General features: G+C 44.0%; 1 long non-coding RNA gene across 1 annotated transcript in view; it reads right to left on the reverse strand.

The window, feature by feature from the left end:
- Positions 1 to 2,174: 2,174 nt before the first annotated feature.
- Positions 2,175 to 14,343, reverse strand: part of LOC147706484 (uncharacterized) — a 100,354-nt gene continuing 88,185 nt past the window's right edge. The window contains exon 4 of the long non-coding RNA XR_015297381.1: positions 2,175 to 2,237. This is a non-coding gene — a long non-coding RNA (uncharacterized LOC147706484). The remainder of the gene's footprint in view (positions 2,238 to 14,343) is intronic.

A 14,343-nucleotide genomic window follows, 5' to 3' on the forward strand; every position in this document is an offset into this window, starting at 1 on the left:
AAAAGATCTTCAGAAGAAGTTGAGAAATCATGGCCAAGCACACAGAAGAAATTAAAAACTCTGTTGCTACAAATGATGGTTGTCTAGGCAGACTGTAATCAATTATATTTATATTTAAACTGGTAAAGCAATGTTAAGTCTATCAAATAATATAATTTTTCCATATATGCAGGCGATGTTAGTCTGACTAGTAGTGTCCTTATGTAATATAGCCTTAGAGCTTGCTGCTGGGGACTATACTGGTTGTTAAATGCCCTGAACTCAATAACGAGGGTAAGGGCCTTTAACAACTGGTATAGCCCAAGGCAGAAGGGCTACAAGGCACAAACCTGCAGAGAGGTATCAGGTTAGTGTGCACTAATACTCCTATTGTAGTAAGCGGGACTGAGTATAAGCATATTCAAAGATTGTTGAATTTTCCTCCATGCCTTCTCTGTGATTTCCTCCAGCGCTTCTTGTGCATTCATGCTCCAGGCCCTCCTTGCAACCATCGCGCTTGAACTGTGACTGCACGAGAACTAAAGACTTAAGCACCATGTTCCTCTGATGAAAAGTAGTGCCAAGAGAAAGCACTTCAGAGCATATGATATATGTATGAACCTTATACTGATATCTGTGTTCCAGGTTTAATCCTTGGGAGTGCCATTAGCTCCAATCTGTGTTCAGAGTTAAGCCTTGGGAGGGCCTGTAACTTCAACATGTATTCCAAGCTTATCTTTTTGGGAGTGCCAGCAACTCCAAACGGTATTCTGAGTTTATCCTTGAGAGTTCCAGTAACTCAAATCTTTATTTCAAGTTGATTCCTGGGAGTGCCAGAACCTCAAGTCTATGATCTTGTTTATTCTGCCCTCATTCTGTGTTGCTGATGAAACCTGTAAGTGTCTGTTACTGATGTCAAAGTAGGGCCATTTTATATTGAGGCCTATTGGTTCACTGATTTTAACTTCTCCTGTTGTAATTTCCAATGTATTGCGTCTTCCCTAAACCAGAGGTTCTAGTCCAGTGCATATCTACCTCGCAAACACAAATGGTCTCAAAAGAGACAAATCCTGTTAACGCATTGTTGTATAGCGGCTGAGCAGATCCAGTGCTGCAAGTTTGTCTTTTCTTATTTTATACCAACCCCCTTTCCCCCTGGGCCGTGCCTGATCTAGGGACTTCGCCTTGATCTAGTGTGGCTCTGAGAGGGATAGGAGGTCCAGCATTGACTCCAGTGTCAACTCCGCGGTTGGAATCAGGTGAGTGCATGACATGGGATACATTCCACCAACCTCCAATCGTCCACGATAAGTTGAACTGCCAGTAATGCGATTATTACATGTCAAACAAACAAGAAGAGGCTGTTCTAAGAGTCTAATCACAGCGCATGACAATGACTCTTTCATCCTGAAAAGTATGTCATTGGACTGTATGTCACACTGTCAAACAACCCTGAAGCATTGCGATTCGTTGTCATAATTTCAGTCAATACTACTCGGTTGGAGAAATGCCTAAAGATGAGATGAGTATAGGAGTAGCTGAGGGGTGGGAAGGAAACAATTTAATAGGAGAGGACAGTGTTGTGAACTATTACAGCCAGTGTCACAGAGACCAAAGCAGGTCTATTGCCGTTGACATCTCTAGACACTCTGGTTACTTCGTAACCTCTGTCCCTTTGGTCTCCTAGCTTCCTGGTGTCTTTCCAGTGTCCAGTGTGATTAGTCCAAGCTTCTGGCTGTACCAACCAGACTTCTGTTCATCTATCAGTTGTTAAAGTTAAGTCACTGCTTATTTTAAGCGAGTAGTTGCAGGTGGAACACACCAAGACTCTTTTGTGGACACTGCCACTTACTCTCCCTCATCAGATGGTGCCTGGGGGCAAGATGGAGAAAAACACAGAAGGGGAAAAGAAGAAGGAAGCCAATGGCAGGGAAAAGAAGTAGGAGGCCGATGACGCAAAATGATGGGAAAATGTGATAAAGGTAGAAAGCAGGGACTATAAAGACCCTCTAAGAGTGAGATAAACATGTAGGTAGTGTCTGGTGGTGAATTAAAGAGGCCTGTGGTGGACTCAAGATCATGCAGCCTTGGCATTTAGCACTGTGGCATTCAATAGCACTGGCTGCGGGCTTCTGAGCAAAACATTGGACCCTGGTACTTTTACAAGTTAAGCACTGAGTTAAGTGTGTTAGTAGTTAACAAAGTTTAAAATCATACTGTACCAGGTGCCTCTTGGGTGGGGTCCGCAAGTGTGATCTCTGAAACAAAAAGCAGAAGTTGCTTTAATTTTCAAAAAGTAGTTAAGGACACAAAATATATTCATTGAACTGCAAGTTATGTCAGGTAAATAGTCACAGGATTGGATGTAGCCTAAGAGAAGCGCCTATGCCATTCTTGGCTTCTCCCTTTCCCACTCTCAGTCTATCTCTATCACTCTGCAAAGTTATTTTTACAAATACATCTATACTGTGTGATAAATTACAGGAAATATGAAAGTAAAATAGTACACATGAAGCAAAAGCTAAGTCAATTTGAAATAAGCCAGAGAATCAAAACATAACCAAGCTTCACCTGGGGTAATGTCCGACACTTGTATCTCTAAACTAAAAAAATTCTTAAAGCCAGTGGTAGCTTTTGAGTTGAGATTCTGACTTATCCTGACTATATAATGATCATTGTTCAGGTGTGGATCTGGTAACTGAATAATATGAACAATCTATTCATTAATCTATCTATTTCTTTATTTAGTAGTACAAGTGCTACATGTAATCATATGGCTATTTTGGAACTCAAGATTTTTGGAAAATATGTACCGCAGCTTGAATAATGATCTGGTGTGAAACTTGTCCAACATTCTTTCGGGGAGGGTACCTATTCTTTGAGGAGTTCAATTCAACATGGACTTTAAAGTTTCAGTTCAGTTCAAAATCTGCATTTCAACACAATAGCCATAAAAGCACACACAGAAAATCTAATTTTTTAAAATACAAAATATATATACAATCTTTCATAAACCGTAAAACTATAAAAAGATCTGTGACCATTTCATATAAGACCAATATAAAATTATTATGAAATTCATAACAAACCTATGAATCGCTCGACCAAGTATTCAGGCTATAAAATATTAAAACCAATGGCATTAATACTTCGCACCGTCGATACAGCGCCATTACCTTATTTCCCTGTAAAGGTGCACAATTTTTGTCTGACTCCACAATTCAAATTTAAATATTTGAAAGTTTTTTGTAGATTTTCATGCAGTTTAATTTGGCACTCAGGTTTGGGTTCAGGCTTTTTACAAACTTGTTTGCACAACAACAGTTGATTGAGGATCTGTAGCTATAACTCATGAACCCTCATGAACATATAACCCAGGAACGACAAAAACCATTGGCAAAGATCTCCGTGTCTGCACCATATGGACTTTGACGTTTGATCTCTTCTGTTGTAAAGGATCATGGAATTTGAGTCTACAGATATTATAAACATTTCTGAAGAGATTTTGAGTTCAGAATTTTATTGTAATTTTAGCATTAGTTTAAAAAGCTATGTCACTCCACACTGGATCATGAACAAAGATGCTTGTGTAATTTAACTGTGCCTGACAACTGTATTATTGAATGTATATACATCTATATGCTAAACTGAAGTATGTAACATAAACAACTGATGAAACTCTACTGTAAAGCGTTCTGACACCCTACACTGGGTCATGTTCGCGCTATAGAAAACACTAAATAAATAAATAAATAAATAAAAAATGTCTTTACTTGTCTCGTAAGAACTGACAAGAAAAGATTAATTCAAGCTCAAACGTACATATTGATTCTTGTGGGAGAGATTAATGCAATTTAATGAGATAAGGAATGGAAAAGAAGTATTTAATGCTTTGAATATTTAATGCATGAAATAGTTGTTCCCCAAAAATCATGTTTATAGATTTAATGTAGGGAACAGGTGGGTTGCTAGTAGAGTGGATAGAAGCAGCTCTGGGCCCAAAGTATTGGTTAATCCATCTAATTCAGTATTATAGGTAAACATATTGTTTAATGTTATAACAAATATATAATTATCAAACAATGTTTTATTATTTTAAAAGTAAATATTAAACTTTGTTTAGAATAAAGTTAAACCTTTGAAAGTTTGTTCAAAAAATGAAACTAATCTTAATTAATTTAACAGTTAACTTTCAAAAAAATTTGATACATATATAAAAATGTTGTTACGCTGTGTGGAAATATTGTTATTTATATGTAAAAAATATTATTTAAAACGAAATACCTATATCTAAACTAATTAAATAATTAATAAACATTTCATTAGTTAGTCTACTTTTGCTTTTTATTTTATTAGTTCTCAGTTAATAAATAAAGTTTTTTTAATTATTTTATAGTTATAATGTATATCAAATGTATAATATTTGCCATTGGGGGTTTTTAACCACATTAGTGGTGATATTCACGTAAATGTGAAACTTTACTAGTAGTGAATTTACACTTGAAAATTTACTCTTAAGGCCTTATTATGAGTTTGGTGGTGGAGGAGCGGGACTGCCCCACTGCTGCACCGCCAAACCCTTGTAGGAACCCCCCACCAGATCAGGAGTTTTCTCCTTTCTGGTGAGCGGTTCTTTGGCATTCCCAGGGCGGTGCATGGGAAATAGGCACCGCAATGGGAACGTCAAAGGCAGTACCTGCAATGGCATGGACTGCTGCAGTCCATGCCATGCAGGTATTGGTGTGCTGCCCTGTGTGCATCCACATGGCGTGAGGCACCAGGGGACCCTTTAGGGCTTCCTTTGTTTCTTCACTGCCACACTTTCCATGGTGGTTGCACCGCCATGAAAATTGCAGTGATTAGGAAACTCGTAATATGCTTGGTGGGGCTGCAGCATATTGCGGCCTCAAGACCACTGCACCACCACCACCAGGGATCTCTGATCCCTGGCGGTTGTGCTGGTCTCAGGGTGACCCGCAGCCCTGGCCCTAATAGGGCGGTTGGAAGACGGCCTTTGCGAGTCTGGCGGTCCATGGACCACCAGACTCTTAATAAGCCCCTTAGATGACTCCAAACCCTGGTTTCATGCGCTGGAGATATGTAAGTCTAAACGCAGGTGTAAATCTACCCTTGAAAATGGTGAATAGCACAAAAGTGTAAATTTACACCTAAATGCAAAAGTAATAATTACAAGTGAGTAATTCGACATGAGTAAATGTACTTTTTTTTAATATGGTCCAATATGTGAATGGGGCGGAGATACCTGTTTGCAGATGAGACGTCTCCTCATGCCACTGAAAACTGCTCTGTTCCTGTAAAACCAACCGTCACCGGCACCTGGGGCCATAGTTTGATGTTGTGGTGGCTCTTTTGTTCAGCTCCCCAGGTGGGTCCTGCTTTCATATTGCTGAAAGAAGTTGTGCCTAAAAAAAAATTCTGCTTGGCTGCTGATACTGGCTTATGGGACAAACCCTTTTGGTGCCAGTTTTACAAATACCCCTTTCTAATCCATATGCATATTTTTTAACTGAAATGAGGACTACAGTAGGGAGTAGCCCTATAAAAAACTAATAAAGCGAAGTGGTTTGAAAACATCGCAATTAATTAAAGTTTTTAAAAGTAAGAAACCACTAGCTTTAAGTTTCTTTGTGTCTTGGAAGCACAAGGTGAACTGAATTTCTTTATGGATATGGATTAGTAGGAAAGGAAGAAACAGCATGGTCAATGTATAATAATATTTTTGTAATGTGTACTGGATGTCTAGAATGAGGGACATATTCTCTATGGAAAGGTTGACCAGTAACATGAAAAGAGAAGAAATGTCTTTTGTGGGCATTAAGAGACAGCTATAAGACTATTTTGAAGCAGAGTTGCTGATGTGGTTCAGCCGTCAGTGACTGGCCCAAATGGAATGTGACCTTGTCATCGGCATAGCTTCTTAGTAGTTGCCTTGTTCAGCCTCCCCCCTCTCCCACCTGAGACTTAATTTATATGACTGATGCCTCACAGGCATGGGCGGTCCAATGGAATATGAGGGATGTAGCCTTGATAAGGGACTATCTAAGGTAGTTTTTAAAAGAGGGTGAGTTTATAAAAACAAGTTTGAGTTATTTTTCTACAAATCAATGAACACAGTGTTTGATTGTGGGAGAATAGTTTGTGGACTGTCACCCACTACCTAAAATCAATGAGCTTGACTACATTTCTATTCAGAAAAGGGGGTGGTGATGGACAGAGTATCTGAATTAAGCAGAACACTCCTACCCAGTCCAAAGATCAGGGCTTGATCCATCACCGTTTTTTAGCTCACTGCCCCATCCCAGCTCAGAACCTGGCTACATGCAAATTAGTCTGTCCCTGGCCCAGTGCATCATGGGAACAGGGCAGACCAAACTACCAAGCCAATTCTTATACTGGGATGGAAACAAGCTTCCGGGGACCGGTTTCTGACATTTCAGCCGTCTTCGGCCCGGCTTGCTTGAATCTTGATGGTGCAGTGAGCAAGGGCCTCACATCTGAGTATACCCTTCCACGCTTATGGTGGACAAAGCGATTCAGAAAAGGGGGTCGTGATGGACAGAGTATATGAATTAAGCAGAACACTCCTACCCAGTCCAAAGATCAAGGCTTGATCCATCACCGTTTTTTAGCTCACTGCACCATCCCAGCTCAGAACCTGGCTACATGCAAATTAGTCTGTCCCTGGCCCAGTGCATCATGGGAACAGGGCAGACCAAACTACCAAGCCAATTCTTATACTGGGAAGGAAACAAGCTTCCGGGGACCGGTTTCTGACATTTCAGCCGTCTTCGGCCCGGCTTGCTTGAATCCTGATGGTGCAGTGAGCCAGGGACTCACATCTGAGTATACCCTTCCACGCTTATGGTGGACAAAACGATTCAGAAAAGGGGGTCGTGATGGGCAGAGTATATGAATTAAGCAGAACACTCCTACCCAGTCCAAAGATCAAGGCTTGATCCATCACCGTTTTTTAGCTCACTGCACCATCCCAGCTCAGAACCTGGCTACATGCAAATTAGTCTGTCCCTGGCCCAGTGCATCATGGGAACAGGGCAGACCAAACTACCAAGCCAATTCTTATACTGGGAAGGAAACAAGTTTCCGGGGACCGGTTTCTGGCATTTCAGCCGTCTTCGGCCGGCTTGCTTGAATCCTGATGGTGCAGTGAGCAAGGGACTCACATCTGAGTATACCCTTCCACGCTTATGGTGGACAAAGCGATTCAGAAAAGGGGGCGGTGATGGACAGAGTATCTGAATTAAGCAGAACACTCCTACCCAGTCCAAAGATCAGGGCTTGATCCATCACCGTTTTTTAGCTCACTGCCCCATCCCAGCTCAGAACCTGGCTACATGCAAATTAGTCTGTCCCTGGCCCAGTGCATCATGGGAACAGGGCAGACCAAACTACCAAGCCAATTCTTATACTGGGATGGAAACAAGCTTCCGGGGACCGGTTTCTGACATTTCAGCCGTCTTCGGCCCGGCTTGCTTGAATCCTGATGGTGCAGTGAGCAAGGGCCTCACATCTGAGTATACCCTTCCACGCTTATGGTGGACAAAGCGATTCAGAAAAGGGGGTCGTGATGGACAGAGTATATGAATTAAGCAGAACACTCCTACCCAGTCCAAAGATCAAGGCTTGATCCATCACCGTTTTTTAGCTCACTGCACCATCCCAGCTCAGAACCTGGCTACATGCAAATTAGTCTGTCCCTGGCCCAGTCCATCATGGGAACAGGGCAGACCAAACTACCAAGCCAATTCTTATACTGGGAAGGAAACAAGCTTCCGGGGACCGGTTTCTGACATTTCAGCCGTCTTCGGCCCGGCTTGCTTGAATCCTGATGGTGCAGTGAGCCAGGGACTCACATCTGAGTATACCCTTCCACGCTTATGGTGGACAAAACGATTTAGAAAAGGGGGTCGTGATGGACAGAGTATATGAATTAAGCAGAACACTCCTACCCAGTCCAAAGATCAAGGCTTGATCCATCACCGTTTTTTAGCTCACTGCACCATCCCAGCTCAGAACCTGGCTACATGCAAATTAGTCTGTCCCTGGCCCAGTGCATCATGGGAACAGGGCAGACCAAACTACCAAGCCAATTCTTATACTGGGAAGGAAACAAGTTTCCGGGGACCGGTTTCTGGCATTTCAGCCGTCTTCGGCCGGCTTGCTTGAATCCTGATGGTGCAGTGAGCAAGGGACTCACATCTGAGTATACCCTTCCACGCTTATGGCGGACAAAACGATTCAGAAAAGGGGGCGGTGATGGACAGAGTATCTGAATTAAGCAGAACACTCCTACCCAGTCCAAAGATCAGGGCTTGATCCATCACCGTTTTTTAGCTCACTGCACCATCCCAGCTCGGAACCTGGCTACATGCAAATTAGTCTGTCCCTGGCCCAGTGCATCATGGGAACAGGGCAGACCAAACTACCAAGCCAATTCTTATACTGGGAAGGAAACAAGCTTCCGGGGACCGGTTTCTGGCATTTCAGCCGTCTTCGGCCCGGCTTGCTTGAATCCTGATGGTGCAGTGAGCAAGGGACTCACATCTGAGTATACCCTTCCACGCTTATGGTGGACAAAACGATTCAGAAAAGGGGGTGGTGATGGACAGAGTATCTGAATTAAGCAGAACACTCCGACCCAGTCCAAAGATCAGGGCTTGATCCATCACCGTTCTTTAGCTCACTGCACCATCCCAGCTCAGAACCTGGCTACATGCAAATTAGTCTGTCCCTGGCCAAGTGCATCATGGGAACAGGGCAGACCAAACTACCAAGCCAATTCTTATACTGGGAAGGAAACAAGCTTCCGGGGACCGGTTTCTGGCATTTCAGCCGTCTTCGGCCCGGCTTGCTTGAATCCTGATGGTGCAGTGAGCAAGGGACTCACATCTGAGTATACCCTTCCACGCTTATGGTGGACAAAACGATTCAGAAAAGGGGGTGGTGATGGACAGAGTATCTGAATTAAGCAGAACACTCCTACCCAGTCCAAAGATCAGGGCTTGATCCATCACCGTTTTTTAGCTCACTGCACCATCCCAGCTCAGAACCTGGCTACATGCAAATTAGTCTGTCCCTGGCCCAGTGCATCATGGGAACAGGGCAGACCAAACTACCAAGCCAATTCTTATACTGGGAAGGAAACAAGCTTCCGGGGACCGGTTTCTGACATTTCAGCCGTCTTCGGCCCGGCTTGCTTGAATCCTGATGGTGCAGTGAGCAAGGGACTCACATCTGAGTATACCCTTCCACGCTTATGGTGGACAAAACGATTCAGAAAAGGGGGTCGTGATGGACAGAGTATATGAATTAAGCAGAACACTCCTACCCAGTCCAAAGATCAAGGCTTGATCCATCACCGTTTTTTAGCTCACTGCACCATCCCAGCTCAGAACCTGGCTACATGCAAATTAGCCTGTCCCTGGCCCAGTGCATCATGGGAACAGGGCAGACCAAACTACCAAGCCAATTCTTATACTGGGAAGGAAACAAGCTTCCGGGGACCGGTTTCTGGCATTTCAGCCGTCTTCGGCCCGGCTTGCTTGAATCCTGATGGTGCAGTGAGCAAGGGACTCACATCTGAGTATACCCTTCCACGCTTATGGTGGACAAAACGATTCAGAAAAGGGGGTGGTGATGGACAGAGTATCTGAATTAAGCAGAACACTCCTACCCAGTCCAAAGATCAGGGCTTGATCCATCACCGTTTTTTAGCTCACTGCACCATCCCAGCGCAGAACATTTCTGACATAATTTTACTAAAAGTATATATATACTAAGGGCTAGATGTAGGTGGCTAAATACCGGTCGGTAAAGCCGAAATTCGGTAAATTTCAGCGTTACCGACCGGTATTTAGCCCTGTGCGATGTAGGTATTACCGAATGCCATCGGTAATACCGAATCGGTAAATTAAAGGAAGAGTTGCCGATTCCTTATTTACCGATCGGTCAACACCGAAACCTCAAAATACCGAATCGGTAAATACCGAATCGGGAAAAATTCGGCAATATGATGTAGCAAAATCCGGTAATACCGAATTTGTCCAAATTCGGTATTAAAGAATCAGTAATTACCATTGACCCAGAGCAGGTGGTAATCAGGTGCAGTGCATAAAAACAGCCCCAAAATGCAACAGTGTCAACACAATGGCGGCCCTCTACGTCATAGCAAGGCGGCTACGTTTGCGAGCAGCAGGACAAAGGATTTGGAGACAGGAAGAGCGTGTGTACAGACTGGGTGTCACACTGTTTCAAATGACTGAGTCAGAAATCCATGACAGGTACAGGCTACACCCACACACCATCCTTGACCTGATACGGGACCTGCAACCATACCTGGAGCATCAGACACCAAGGGCTCACGCAATACCCACCCATGTACAGGTACTCTGTTGCCTGCACCTCCTGGCATCAGGAAGTTACCAGAGTGTGATAGCCGCAGCAGTTGGTGTGTCACAGAGCTGCCTGTCCCAGTTTTTCAACTCCTTTCTGGACGCCATGATGCAGAGAATGAATCACTACTTACGCTTCCCCAGCACACAGGCGGAGCTGCAGCAGACCAAGCTGGATTTCTACCAAAAGGCACAGTTACCACATGTAATAGGCTGCATCGATGGGACCCACATACCAATCTGCCCACCTGCAGCTACAGAATACATATACCGCAACCGCAAATCAACTCACTCAATCAACTTGCAGGTGATATGTGATACAAACTTCATGATTACTAAATTGTGGCCAAATTCCCAAGGGAATACCCACGACCAGTGTTCCCTCTAACGCGCGCGCGTGAGCGGCCGCCCACTTAGTGACCACCGAGCGCGCAGTGTCCCTATTGAAGCGCGCACACATCACAGGAGAGTGTTCGCGCCTCCGGTTTTTAATGGCGAGTGGCGCGAAAAATGCTACTTTCCTGATTTTGGGGACGACTTCAATAGTAAGTGGCTCTTGCTACATCTGTTCTCCAATAGGAAACGGCTGCAGGCTGTTTATGGGCCTTTGTGGAAATATGTGTTAATTGCAGCACGGTCATGCGCTGCAATTAACATAAATATTTTCACACTGGCCACTCAGTCACAATCAGCCCCCAGCCGCGCTCGAACAAAAGTGAGCATCAAGGTAATAAAAACGGTAATTGGCAGGGCTGGCGGGGGGTGTTCTATAGGTGTTGCAAGCATTCAGTTGCCTCCTGACGATGGCCCTGGTACTTTTTTGTGTGCAAAATAAGCACTGCTTGCTGAATTGTGCGTTCTTTTTATAGTGGACTATAAATCAATCAATCTATGCAAATGGACTGGGCGAGTCACAATCAGCCCCTAGCCGTGCTCGAACAAAAGACAGCATCTAGGTAAAAACTTTAATTTGCTCCGTGATAGAAGTAAAAATGTAAATGTAAAATGTCTTGCTGTAGTGCTCATCTGTGTCTTTCCCTGTAGTGTACATCCTGTGTCTCTTTCGGTAGGGCACTCATGTGTCTTGCTCTACTGTAAGTGCAATAGCACTAGATTACACTGCATTAAAGGAGTATCTACATTACTTAGCTAATTTTACACACACGATACAGTGAAGACGACCTGTAACAGTGATTTCGAGGTATTGGTTTTCTCCACTGATGTAATCACACTGTTTTTGCCACTGCCCCATTAAGTCACCTTTCTCTTTTCGTTTTTGTACATTGCGAGTTTTTGAGGTCTATTCATACTAGAGTACACCTACTTCACAGTCTAGAGCGCAGTCAAAGAGACCATAATTTAAGAAGAACGTTTGTCTCTAAAGTCTAATTGTTGACAGGCAGGTCGAGGAGCAAGAGCGCTGCAACTAATGCGAGCGGTTTGGATGCAAAATATGACTTTATTAATTTTACAGTGAAGTAGTGATGTATAAGCAAGTACGAAACATATTCCTAGATGTTTTAAAAAGGTGTCTATTTGTAATAAATAGAGGCAGTTTCAGTCAAAACCTAACGAAAGAAGCAGACTCCTTTTTGTTTTTCACACAGTGAGGACAACCTGTGGCAAACTGTATTCAGCTTGACAGGCTACATCCATCCACCTGCCTTCTTATCTCACCTCCATAAAAGCAACAATTTAACTACTTGAGCCAAAACTATTTCTGCCCATGTTTCTATAAGATACCTCACCAGCCGGACTAGAGTTTTTCACCAAAACTTCTGCTTAAACAGCGTGAAGAGAGAAAAAGATTAGGAACAACTCTGTTGTGTAAAGTTGTGTAAGTGTTTGAAGTTCGTAATAGCTATTGAGTAGATCAATCACCCACATACATTTTCAATCAGCAGCTCTCGCCACCATGACCCCACAATTTATTATCTGCACCGAAATTTTGAACATGTCTGCAGCTTCATGGCACTACTGGCAATCCTGAACGGCGTGAAAGTGTACCGAACAGGGTTTACGCTGAATGGGAAAATAATTCCTCCAGTAAAAATTCAAGGTGTGTCCCCCACTTCCTGAAAAACAAGCAATGGCAATGCAATAGGTCTCGAATTAGGAAAGTGTGAGCTATTGGTATTGTAAATGACAATTTTTTTAAATATGTGTTGGCTTTGAAAATATATAAATTAATAGCATTGTTATTCACAAAGCCAATAGCTTACACTTTCCTAATGTGAGTCCTATTGGCTATGGCAATGCTTGTTGCTAGCAAGCAAGGACAGTGCTGTTGTGGTGCTGAGTGATGATGTGGTTGGGTTGAGTGATGTGGTGGTGTCCCCGAGTGATGTGGTGGTGTCCCCGAGTGATGTGGTGGTGTCAGTGAATGGTGCCCCTGAGTGATGTGGCGGTGCCCCTGAGTGATGTGGCGTTGCCCCTGAGTGATGTGGTGGTGCCCCCGAGTGATGTGGTGGTGCCCCCGAGTGATGTGGTGGTGCCCCCGAGTGATGTGGTGGTGCCCCCGAGTGATGTGGTGGTGCCCCCGAGTGATATGATGGTTCCTCCGAGTGATATGATGGTGCCCCCGAGTGATGTGGTGGTGCCCCCGAGTGATGTGGTGGTGTCCCCGAGTGATGTGGTGGTGTCCCCGAGTGAAGTATCCTCTTAATAGACCTGTAAACAAAACCCTTGTTATGTATATAACATTGATTAACAAAGCATGGGATGTGTTATGAAGAGAGACGACTAGGCACAGATCAATACTGCAATGATTTTCTTAGCCAAGAATGGAAGTATGTCTGCGAGATGAAGGGAGGGTGGTAAATTGGATAAGAAAGATGAATGAATAGGAGACAGGAACAGTAAGCGCGGGAGAGAGGCGAGGGAGAGAGGAAAGAGGAGGAGGGGGCCGAGATCCAAAATCAGTGAGGGAGGAGGTTGTGGAAAGGCCAAAATTCATAGGAGCAAAGGCAGCGAGCAACAGAAGTGAGCCTGTGTGGAAGAGAAGAGCCAGGGCAAAATCAATATGAAACAACAAGGTTGAAAGCGAGAGAGAGGGGAAGAAACAGAGGTAAGGAGAGAGAGAGCTGGATGAAGAACAGACCATGAAAACAAGTAAATAAAAGCTCACGAGAGCGAGGCCAGCAAGTTCGGGAGCGCATGCCTTTGAAGTCTGATGGGGGGAGAGGGGCGGGGGAGCGGCTTCCTTTGAAGTCTGATGCCGAGGCTCAGACAAATGGTGGTGTGTGAGCGGCTTCCTTTCAAGTATGATGGGGGGGCGGGGGAGCAAATGGTGAGCACGCTCCTGGCGCACATGCACTGGTCATAATCTGCATTCCAAAGCCCTCTGGCAGGCTTTCCTGGAGCCCCTACATGAGATCAGAACGCCCAAGGACACATCATTTCTATAGAAGATATTTTTGTATCATTTCCCTGAAAAAAAAAGCTCTACACCTCACCGTCAGCGTTAGGTGGCACGAACACAGCAAGAGAAACGTGCTCTTTTTTGTTTTCCTCCCATACAGTGAGACTTGAAACCATGCCTTGTCACTATGAGACCCAAATTAGATTGTTGCAAGGCAGGGGGGGGATGCTTTGAAACCCTGAAGCAAGAGGCACCAGGGAAGCTACCAATGCTGGGAAATAAAACAATACACAGTGCAGTCGTGTTTACAGTGGCAAGATCAGTGCTCGGTCTGTGATTGAGTTCAACACACAGCAAGCCATTATCCCACATATGCCTCTCTCTTTCTCTCTCGTAAAATATTCAAAATTATGTTTTATTTTTATTAACTAACCCAAAATAACTAAACTGCAGGATGATGCATACTATACACAGGCGGATCTCGCGAGCAAAGTTTACTAAGGCGTTGTCGCGCTGTCCATTCGAATGCAGTGATACGGACAGACCCGACATAATATCAGTCCGGTGGTACAC

Source organism: Lissotriton vulgaris, chromosome 7 (assembly GCF_964263255.1).
Source record: "Lissotriton vulgaris chromosome 7, aLisVul1.2, whole genome shotgun sequence".
NCBI lineage: Eukaryota > Metazoa > Chordata > Amphibia > Caudata > Salamandridae > Lissotriton > Lissotriton vulgaris.